The sequence below is a fragment of the Diadema antillarum genome, unplaced genomic scaffold, assembly GCF_040938485.1.
Source record: "Diadema antillarum isolate AM-2024a unplaced genomic scaffold, OU_Dant_1.0 seq00001122_RagTag, whole genome shotgun sequence".
Taxonomy (NCBI): domain Eukaryota; kingdom Metazoa; phylum Echinodermata; class Echinoidea; order Diadematoida; family Diadematidae; genus Diadema; species Diadema antillarum.
Genome location: NW_027271936.1, coordinates 624,877 through 635,460, shown reverse-complemented (window position 1 = coordinate 635,460; position 10,584 = coordinate 624,877). Strand labels below are relative to the sequence as shown.

The following is a 10,584-nucleotide window of genomic DNA, read 5'->3' as shown; positions in this document are numbered from 1 at the left end:
AGGAGAAAATCAAAGAAATTGACAAAGCACAAGGAGTGTATGTAGTCCCTTGCAGTTCTTTCCAAGCCAAATATATTGGAGAAACCAGTTGCAAATTGAGTACCCGAATTGACGAACACAAAAAAGAATTGCCAAATATTGGATGGACAATCATATACACGATCGCAGAGGGCATCAGCAATAAGCCAAACATACAACAAGTCTGCCATAACTGACCGTGCTTGGAGGGAAAATCACGTCATCAACTGGGAGGGGTCGCGTTTAGTAACGAGAGAGAGACAGGACCTGAACAGACGTATCATGGAGGCCATCTGGATTATTAGAGAACCCTCCCCCCCCCCCCACAACACGAACCATGGGGGGGGGGGGGGGTCATACCAACTGTCTGACATATGGCGCTAACACTCGGATGTAACACCTGAGTGATTGCTGATTGGCGCCAAATCATCAGTTGCTGATTGCCATCGTTTGAGAAAGATGACAGCCCGTCGTTGAAACTGCCACAGGTAAATACAACACTCTAAAAAAACCCGGGTCAGAACTGACACGGAACTGGGTCCCTTGGGGTCATACACCATTCCGGGTCAAAAATGACTTGGAATTTGGTCATGAAGACCCCGAAAGGGGTCACCCTGACCAAATTCTGGACTCTGAATGGGGTCATATCTGACCCCATTCCTTGTCATTTCTGACCCGGAACGGTGTGTGACCCCAACGGACAAAGTTCCGGGTCAGTTCTGACCCGGATGTTGTAAGAGTGAACTTTTGGATGTGTCTTATGTAAAGAACTCTTCATCTATATTTATCAACCATCCTTATGAACTCTTGTTTCGCGAGTCATAATTTTCTGTTTGTGATTTTGGTAAATGACATTGATTATAAATGAAAATAAATAGTAAATAATCAGGAATATCAAATAAACCTTACGCTTTGTGCTCCTTGTTCATTCTTCTGCTGATTATGATTTACCTTATTTTTCACAATAACCTTTCTTTTTGAAGAGAATATTTCTTCAATTTTCTTTAATCATCTCAAGATATCATTCAACATAATAAGATATTTGTACTATTAGAATTTAAGAACTTTGATTTTTGAACGACTTGTCATAGTTATACCCAAGAGTTTGTAAAGTCTCTCACATTCTTGGAATCAAAATGATAGTAGAATGAACCCCTTTTCAACATCTCTAGTAATTCCTGATGATTCCTTCATTCGCCTGGTAATTACTAAGCTTGATTCAAATGAGGGAAGTACTCCAACTTGGAATCTTAATTGAAAAAAAAAATCCGAATAAACAGTTTTCTTGACTTTTTCATTTTCGTTGGTAATCTTTTAACTGAAGTGTTGCACTCTAAATCTATTGCTTTTGGTACATTATTTAATGTGTGCATTCCGAAACAAATACTCTGAAAGTTTAAGTTTTTCTTTGACAGCTTTCAACTTGAATCACAATTATGTCCAGATAGCAAGAAAGTGGGAAAAAGCAACGGACGTAACGAACATAATCATCATTAGCTCAAAGGTATTCCACTCCCCAAAGCCATCAAGAATCTAATTTCCTGAAGACCTTTGGGTTTCGTACAAAAGCAAAATTACAAACATATCTTACAGCATTTCGTTACCATGGCAATGGTGACCATGGAACCAACTACCATCGCAGATGACCCAGAGAGGAGCGTTTCCTGCCAATATCATCCTTTGTTTGTTTGTCTGTTTGTTGTTTTGAGAGTGCAAGGAGGCATCCCTGAACCATTTTCCATTTGATTTTTCCCTCCGCGGACCTGCAAACAGTTATACACAAAACATGCATTGTACGGTCTGTAGTTGCCAAGTCTGGCAAAAGTGCACATGCGCCATGACCTGCGTAGTGTTTGAAGGTAGACCTATTTCATCTCAATAATGACTGCTTTCCAGTGAAAGGTGAGTTTGGATCAAATGTATTGTACTCACTTAAGGTTGATGGATTATGGGGTTTGATGAACGTGCAGATGAGACAAGAAAGAAAGAAAGAGAGAGAGAGAGAGAGAAAGAGAGAGAGAGAGAGAGGAAGAAACAATCTTTTGACATTTTTTTAAATCTAATACATTGTTTGTCCTTGCAGTTAACAATTTTAATATATGTTTTACAATATTCGATGCATCTTTATAACCTTCACTTGAACATAGAAATAGCAGTTTTGTTCAAAAATTTGCACATAAATATTATTGCTTATTTAAATATGATTGGGTATGAATAACATAATGACTTGCCGCAGAATATTACAAGAGAAATGCGACTCTTCATTTATAATATAAGTCAGATATCATGAACTAGAAAATGTAAGAATGGCGTGGAGCTAATTACTAAACACCTTTAAATGACGAAGTTTAAGGAGAGAGGGATAGAGAGACAGACTGGTATACTGGTAGAGAGAATAAAACAGAGAGAAGGAGAGACGATTGAAGAAAAGCGAGAGAGGGGAAGGGAGGGAGAGAGTTAAGCTTTGAGCTAATAATGTTTAAAGCTACGGAGACGCGCAAGAGAGTCCCGATTTGTCTTGGCAAAGCATAAGACAACAAAATGTAGACAGAGGGAGAGAGACTGGGAGAGAGAGAGGGAGAGCCGGAGAAAAGAAGGGGGGGGGGGGGGGGTGGAGAGAACACTATTGGATGCTCCCGGGCTGCGAGGGAAAACTGGCGCATTGTCAAACATCGCCGCAGACGATCGCTCATAGACGCGCTCTTCTTCCAGTAAGTGCGATGGAGCTCGGAAGGTGTAGGCGTGTTTTCATCATCCTCTAGCGGCGAGTCGCCGGCAGCACCGGATAATTTGGATCATTCTTTTCCTCCCTAGGATCCATAGTTTCCCTTCTTTCTTTTTTTCGAGGGCAGTGATTGTAGGCCGAGTCTTGCTGGTGAGTAACAACCACGCATTTACATCCTTCCATTCTTCTCTATTTAATACTCACTCCCTCTCCATCTCTCTCTAACGCTCTTTTTCTTTATTACTTGCTTATTGTTTGCCTGATTTCTCTATAACTGTTTATTGTCACTCAGTCCTACACATCTTCGTTTTTTTCAAAATCCGGCTTCCAAGGAAAATGACATCATAATTATAGCCGCTTTCTGGCGTTACTATTTTTACTGGTATCAACAAAACCCCCTGGCCCAGGAAAGGAGCCAAGGAACGAAAGAGAGGGAGAGTATGTGTGTGTGAGAGAGAGAGGGAGAAAGACAGTCAGACTGACAGAGGAGGAGGTTGGAGAAGCAGCTGATATAAAACCAGAGACATTCAACTGACCCGTTCTCCCTGGTAGGGAGTCTGCCCTATGCCACCGCATCTCATATTTTGCCACCCCTCCTCCTGCTCCTGAATTCGCAATTTGCGTCCCGTCGCGATTGATTGATGGAGGTCGGGGATGTTAGCTTTTAATTGGATTGAATTATAGGCTACATTCCTTCTTTTTTTTTTACCCCAGCTCTTGCACCGGTCCACCGTGGTCTTGAATTTGTATCTCTGTTTCGGGCTTGTGCAGAGACCTACATAGATACCTATACACGAAGGAAGAAGCATAATTGTAAAATAAAATCATTGTATATGCAATACCATAATAATAATGTAGGCCTAATTCTATATTATGACAATGAATGAATATCATGCATATTTGCGTAGGGCATTTATGCATACAACTGTAAAAATCGGTGTTATGTGACCCATTACTACGGAAAATCTCCTTATTTTTTTTTCCAGACTCTAAGCTTCACAAGGTTTATATGTTGTTGTTGGTACCTCCAATGAACTACTTTCATCAAAATCAAACTTTCAAATCACCAAATAAGCTCGTACATTTCGGTTAAAAAAGTGTGACTCTGCAAATGAGCAAGTCTTGGCGGAGAGTCATACGTCATCGATGCACAAATCTTTCCAGCGGTGTTCTGCTCGTCATCCCCAGTTATTTATAAATACATGTTTACTATTTATTTTTATATTAATTGTATATATAAATAAGCTTGAATTATTTTGTTTGAAATAGTAAAACCACATATTGTCACATTTTATGAAAAATCAGATATGATCATTTTGAACACTTAAATTGGTTTTCTGAGGCACGGCTGTCAACTTGAGAGTAGGGCATCAATGACGTTGCACCTTTTGGCAGGCTCTTACACGGTCGCTTGCAGGAATTATTTTTTAAAAATCGCGTACGGAGACAATTTTTGATGTCCACGCGTATAAATTGGTGAAAGGTTATATTTTTTACTCTTCTTAATTATCAGTACAGTGAAAATCTCAGGACTACTTCCCTTTAAATAGAAAATACACAAAAGAGTAGAATAACTGACCATCCGATAACATTTAAAAAAAAGAAGAATGTCCTCAGTTAAAGAGGCAGTCAATTGTGTAACTCGATTTTGCCTTGTAATTTGAGATATTTGCGATTAAAGCTGCTAATAACAATATTGTAAGAATATATGAGATAATAAAGAATATTCAGTGTTATGGAACAAGTGATCGAGGTTTATCACTGGAAAGGGTTTGTATTGTTTTTTGCCGCTCTGATGATTGACTTTAATACTTAAAAGTGTTTAAAAGTGTAGCTTTAAGGGATCGTATAGTTGTGATTGAGACCTAATTTCAGGTTTCTAACAATTTTTGGTGAGATAATGAGAAACCTCTTAAGAAATATGAAAGAGCATGTCATTCTACGAGGAATTCAACGTTCATTTGATGAAAATTGGTTTTGAAATGGCTAGATATCCAAAAAAGACGATTCTAATAAAGTGTGGGACCCACACTTTATTACGATCGCTTTGTTTTACTCTGTTTTTGGATGTTTCAGTCATTCCAAACCCGATTCTCTTCAAAATAAACTTTGAATTTCTCTTAAAATGGTATGTTCTGTACTATATCATAAGTGTTTTCTTGGTATCTCGCAAAAAGTTAGAAGTCCAATTCTCATCTCCACCAATACTGTACCATCCCTTTAACTTATTTTTCAAAACAAGAAATAATTTCACGGGAGATAGACCCAAGGAGACTATAACCAATACACTTCACTTCTTTGTCAATAACCATGGTAAAAACCTCGAAAGCATAACTACACATCTGCTTCTATTATTGCAGAACATCGATTTCTAACTTTGTGACCGGAAACCCATGGCAGCACATAATAAACCAGACCTTTGTAACTTCTTATGCATTTCTTTCGTGGTAATAAACTCATTTGATTAGAAAAAATGACATCCTTATTAAAATTGTTATTAACAAGGGCAGCCTTATCAAAATTATTACTATTATGTGGCAATAAACTGAATTATATTCGAAAAGAGGACAGCCTTATTAAGAATAAAAACCTCTCCGTTTCGAAGAATTTTTATTTTGCAAAGAAAAATCTCAACAGCAACACTCCTGTAATTTTATGTTTTTGGTTTCGGCGCAGAAAATGATAGTGAACCACTGTAATTGCCTTTCATTTCATTTACTATCATTGACAATACCTTCCCTGACAATGAATCCATGTAGCGCCACAATTCTGATTAATTATTCTAGGATTCTAATGATTCGAGTGTGATTTTCTTTCGTTTGTATAGTTTCTCTCTCGCTCTATCTTTTCTTTTGCTCATTTTTGAAGGATCCGTCTGTCGCGATATGACTTTCTTGATCCAACGTCAGACGATACATGTAGAAAATCAGGCCTCCGCTGTCGTTTCATGATCTCTTCATAATTCTGGTTCTTCAACCGAGCCAGAGCATGATCGACTAACCATCAGTGCGAATATTGGCGGGAAGCCGATGTACAAGACATACTGCGGAAGTCGAGCAAAGAGCAATATTATGTGTTTGGGCTTCCGGTCACGTGATCAAAGAATTGAGGTTCTTGCAAGTAGAGACATACTTATACTGACATACAGGTACTAAATGTCAATCACACTCTGCACTACATTGCTATCTTATGAAGTGTAACAACGAAAAAAAAATGATTACATTATAGAAAAATATAGGATGATATGCTAGTTAATCATTAGGTACAACCACAAACGGTTTTGTTTTTTATTTTGTGTTTCTGTTATGTTTGCTTGAAAATAGTAACGCATTTTTTTTCTAATCCGTTGTAAAAGTGAGTTAAAATGGGTTGAACATAATATTATAATCAAAGCTTTTGTTGTTACTCTGCACTGGCTGTTGAACGGGTCATAAACTATAAGAAATTTTGCGAGTGTGTTATAAGTGAATCTGTTAATAGCAGGTTCGCCATATATCACCATACAGGTATACATAGACATGGTTTGCTGTGTAGCAATCCAGTGCGAAGAGGATAAAAGTCACAAAGTTTCTATTCCCAGATAACTTCGAGTCTTCAATGGGTCAGTTTGAATGAATGATTGACCCTTTTGGTGACAAGGGTTTGGGTTTTTTTTTTTTCAAAAATCTTGACACGTCCGAGTCTGTTTTTACGATTATCGATACTCGGATGTTGTGAATATAAGAAGATCACGAATCTGGCAATTTGCGATGTCAGGAATCATCGAATTGAGGAATGTATTAAAAGATAATGTACAACATCGATCAGATTTCTACCACCCTTAACGTCAAAGAAATGGTACGGGAAACGGTACTACTGATGCCTATCCATTGCTGACAGTGATAATGATAACGATGTTGATGATAATGATAATGGTAGTGATAGTGATAATGATAATGGTAGTGATAGTGATAATGATAATGGTAGTGATAGTGATAATGATAATGGTAGTGATAGTGATAATGATAATGGTAGTGATAGTGATAATGATAATGGTAGTGATAGTGATAATGATAATGGTAGTGATAGTGATAATGATAATGATGATGACAATGTAATGATGATGATAATGATAATGATGATAATGATGATGATGATAATGATGATGTTAATGATAATGATATCGATAATCATGATAATGATAGTGATTATGATGATGATAGTGGATGGCAACGTATAGCCATCAATAAGAGACGCGAATGGAAGTTAAATAGAGTGTTTTACAAGCTGATATAGTTACAGATCGTTATTCCGAAGGTTCGTTATTCCGAAAACGAAATAAGGTTCGTAATTCCGCCGTTAGTAGGCATCTTCTTTTCCTTTTTGGATAAATGAACCTTTGAAATAACGTACCTTAGGAAAAATGCCATAAATCTTCGTATCAACGAACCTTTTTTTTTTAATCAATGAACATCTAAGTATAGGATATTTGTGTATTGAAATAAATACAAAAAATGTTCTTTATTTAATCAATGAAACTTTAGAATAACGAAAATCAACCTCTGATACTGAATTAGCAAACGTCGCCTTGATTGTTATAACGGTTGCACGGCAGAAAGCAAACACTACATGTCTAAGTGACTTTGGATGTCTACGTCATCAATATGATGCAAACACCCAGCTAGGCTTTGTGATAAAAATGCAAGTTAAAATGCCAGTCCTGGGGAAATGAAACAATAACAACAGCAACAACAACAACAACAACAACAACAGCAACAACAACAACCACAACAACACAAGGCAGTTTGACTAAGGTGGAGTATTTATATACGGCATTGTTGTTCCACGCGTTGTTCTTAGAGATCATGCAATGGCTGTTCATCAGAGCACACAGTTTCAGATGCACTTTATGTGCGGTTTTGTTTGTGTGTTTGTTTGTTTGGTTGGTTGGTTAGTTGGTTGCTTGCTTGTTTTTTCCTTTATTCGTTATTGAAGTCAGTCAAGAGTGAATAAGGACACAAACAGAATGGTAAATTGCTAAAATAGAAGTGTTTGCAGATTTAGATATTTTTTTTTACCGGTGATATTAAAAACATAACAAATCTAACTATCCTCTGAGACTGATAACGTTTTCATATTACAGAACATTATCAGAATAATTTACAAGAATAGTTTGAAGGATGTGTACAGTTCTGTTCGAGGTGAGGATTTAGCTTTTAACGTTTGCGAGATATTCAGAAACCACTTTATGAGATGTCAAAGAGCATGCCATTCTAAGGGGTATCAAAAGTTTATTTGATTAAAATCGGTTTTGAAATTGCTGCGATATCCAAAAACAAGGTGAAACAAAGAGATCCTAATAAAAGACGTGGCCTGTCATGGTGCCTGTTGCCTTCTATTATTATCATTTTTGGGGGATATCTCAGCCATTAGAAAACCAATTTTCATCAAATACACTTTGAATCCTTCTTAAAATTACATACTCTTTCATATTTCATAGGAGGTTTCTCATTATCTCACTTTATCTAGGAATGCTCAAAAACATGAATCCCCACGTCAACCAGTACTGTACAGTCCCTTTAAGGAATAGTATATATACCAAAAAAAAAAAGGTTTCCTCAAAAGATACGAGATTTACAGACGAAATACCAATAACAATAAGAAGAAATCAAAGCCTGTCCGTTTCTCAAGAAAGACAATAATTACAAAACAGCACAATACAATACGATACAATACAATACAATACAATACAATACAATACAATGTAATTAATCCGTTCCTCTCACAGGGGCTCAGAGCGGTTACAAAATTACAAACATTTAACATTTATTTTATAGACACAATTCAGAATGATACATGGAAACATTTTGACCATTATTGCGTCAATCCATCGTGTGGACATCACACAATAGGTCCACCCAGGTGATATAATGCATAGATACACACATGATATTATAGACATTCACAAACGCATACATGAGAATATGCATGTAGACGGACACACATTCACACGTCTGTGCAGACCTGGGGATTGGATTTCAAATAAACTATATGTTTTTGGAGCTTTTTGAAAGGAGTTTGTGGATACAGACTACCTGATGAACATTTAAGGGAATATCATTCCACAGCTTTGACAGAGTAACCGTGACGTTCCTCCACTTCAAATAAATTTTGAGTTTCATATTGGATAGCTGACGCAGTTGAAGGTTGTGTATATCATCCCATTTGATATTTCTTTGACACATTATTTTGTTGTTGTTTGTTTTTCTCCTTCAGGTAAGAAATAGTCTGACCTGGAATATCTTAGATGATGGGTATGGAAACTTCATTGACTTCACATCATACGCAAATATTCTTTCTTTTCTTCTGTTCAGACGTGGATAAAATATGGCATTCCAGCATTGGTGATCATTGGTTAATAACGAGCTGACTGCATGCCGAACTGTTACCTTCTGAGAATGAAACATCTGTTTCAAGATTGTTTGATGATTTTTCTTTCCCTTTTTCCTCGATCTCATTTTTGTTGCGGAGTCGCTTGAATCCAATCTACCTTATCTCCGTAATTTAGCACCTTTGGATACTTGCCGTACTTAAGATGCCGCTGTTGACTAGAAGAACCGTATTTCATCGAGCGTACTAAAGAATCTTGGCGATGAAGTGTGTACATATTTCTCCAAAGGGAGCGTGATCCTTCTTGAGAACCGATTCTACCATATGCCTGAAAACACATCAATCATATTTGGCAAACATTTTCCCCCACTAATTTCTTTCCCTCACTCACCAATTCCGTATGGTGTCTGCCCTGGAAGATGTTACGATGTCTACTGCGATTCCTAAAGGCAGAAACGGCCATTTTTTTTTCAAAATAAAGACTCGTACGAATATGATTCAAAACATCCCAAACAAACAGTTTGTAAACTTTGCTTTCAAAATGCAGTTGCAGTTTTGCTCAAAACCTCACTGCTAATTGACTTACGATTTGCATTTAAAACTCCAGAGAAGAAATCTGAAAAAAGCTCCATAGAGGAGAATTCTTATAGGAATTCCACCTTTAAACTGTCAGGTGACTTTTTCTTTTCGTAATTCCTGTAAAATAGAGGAGAATTTTTATAGGAATTCCACCTTTAAACTGTCAGGTGACTTTTTCTTTTCGTAATTCCTGTAAAATAGAGGATAATTCTTAAAGGAATTCCACATTTAAACTGTCAGGTGACTTTTTCTTTTCGTAATTCCTGTGAAATAGAGGAAAATTCTTATAGGAATTCCACCTTTAAACTGGCAGGTGACTTTTCTTGTCGTAATTCCTGCGAAAGAGAGGAGGAAAGTAAATGTTCAGTCACATTAAAGGCTCTTGGAAATTAGAATATCTCTCTCATATCCCACATATTACCGTCATGAATTTAAGACCAGGGTCCCGTTTCATAAAACTTGTTATCAGTGACAACTGCCATATTTCTGTGACAAATTTGCTCTTATCCAATCAGATGCAAGTATTTCAATAGCTTATAAGAACTATGACAATTTGTCACTGGTAACAAGTTTTATGAAACGGGGCCCTGATGATTACAAGGAAGGGCATGGTCATTAGCTTATTGTCAAGCACTTCAAGGACAATACTGTGCGAAGTGTTCTATAGGAAATCACCAACAAGGGTTTTCGTTATGATCAATACAGATTATTCTATCAAATTGGTAACGTTGGTAAGTAATGATGATACGTCTGATGAAAGAAACTTTTGTGTCTGAAGAGAGATTAATGCTGAAAAAAAAAACCCCCACACACTTGACATTTGTGAAGGGAAAGGTGATTTCCGTCATTTGATCGTATCTATTTTGTTTCCTTGCAACGCTTAAATTTCTTCG

General features: G+C 37.0%; 1 protein-coding gene across 1 annotated transcript in view; it reads left to right on the top strand.

Annotated features, from left to right (window-relative positions):
• Positions 1–2,814: 2,814 nt before the first annotated feature.
• LOC139743929 (uncharacterized) overlaps positions 2,815–10,584 on the top strand; it is a 69,297-nt gene continuing 61,527 nt past the window's right edge. The window contains exon 1 of the mRNA XM_071654397.1: positions 2,815–2,893. The gene's annotated coding sequence lies outside the window, so the exon portion shown is untranslated. The remainder of the gene's footprint in view (positions 2,894–10,584) is intronic.